This window comes from Myxocyprinus asiaticus, chromosome 6 (genome assembly GCF_019703515.2).
Source record: "Myxocyprinus asiaticus isolate MX2 ecotype Aquarium Trade chromosome 6, UBuf_Myxa_2, whole genome shotgun sequence".
In the NCBI taxonomy this organism is placed as follows: Eukaryota; Metazoa; Chordata; class Actinopteri; order Cypriniformes; family Catostomidae; genus Myxocyprinus; species Myxocyprinus asiaticus.
Window position 1 is genome coordinate 52,654,068 of NC_059349.1, and position 1,374 is coordinate 52,655,441.

The following is a 1,374-nucleotide window of genomic DNA, read 5'->3' on the forward strand; positions in this document are numbered from 1 at the left end:
CGCCAGCAAGAGAGAGAGAGAGAGAGAGAGAGAGAGAGAGAGAGAGAGAGAGAGAGAGAGAGAGAGAGAGAGAGAGAGAGTGGGGGGATGTACACTGAAATATAATGCTGCTGTCAGTGGTTTAAACCTGAGGTTTAGAGATGAGCCCTGTTCCCTGGTGACACCCCCTCCTCTGTTTGAACCCCTTCCTCAATCACATACACACTCAAAAGTGCAGTTCCCCCTCCCTAACTATAACCTTTACCCGAAAAACATCTCAAAGTCAGCCGATCCCCATATTTGGCGTGAATATAATCGTCTACATTCAAGTTTAATGGCTTCTCTTGCTACATTTAGGGTTGTGAGGGTTACTTTTGAAATGTATTCCACTGCAGACTACAGAATACATGCTGTAAAATGTAATTTGTGACGTATTCTGTTAGATTATTCGAAGTCAGTAACATAATCTAAATACTTTGGATTACTTCTTCAGCACTGGCAGATTATTTCACTTGTTCTGACTGTAAACAAGGGAAAAACAAATGAACAAAATATGCCAGTACAGTAAGAAAAATTACTCTTATATTAAAAAAATACATTCTCTGAAAAAAGCCTATGCCTTATGCAGTGTTGCTTCTCATGTACAGTGGCAAGAGAAAGTATGTGAACCCTTTGGAATTAGCTGGTTTTCTGCATTAATTGGCCATAAAATGTGATCTCACCTTCATCAAAGTCACAAATATAGACAAACACAATGTGCTTAAGCTAACAACACACACACAATTATAATCTTTCATGTCTTTGTTGAATGCATTCCATTAAACATTCACAGTGCTGTGGAAAAAGTAAGTGAACCCTTAGATTTAATAACTGGTCGATCCTCCTTTGGCAGCAATAATCTCAACCAAGCGTTTCCGGTAGCTGCGGAACAGAACTGCTTCAGCTCAGCCATATTCTTAGGACGTCTGGTGTGAACGGCTCTCTTGAGGTCATTCCACATCATCTCTATTGGGTTAAGGTCTGGGCTCTGACTGGGTCACTCCAAAAGGTGGATTTTCTTTTTTTGAAGACATTCTGCAGTGGATTTACTTCAGTGTTTAGGGTCATTGTCTTGCTGCATCACCCAACTTCTACTGAGCTTCAGCTGCTGCACAGCCACCCTGACATTATCCTGTAGGATATCTTGAGAAACTTGGGAATTAATTTTTCCCTCGCATGATGGCAAGCGTTCCAGGCCCCGGAGCAGCAAAGCAGCCCCAAATCATGACGCTCCCTCCACCGTACTTCACCGTTGGGAGGATGTTTTCATGTTGGTATGCGGTGCCCTTTTTACACCATACGTAGTGCTGCGTGTTCTTCCCAAACAGTTCAACCTTAGTTTTATCAATCCACAAA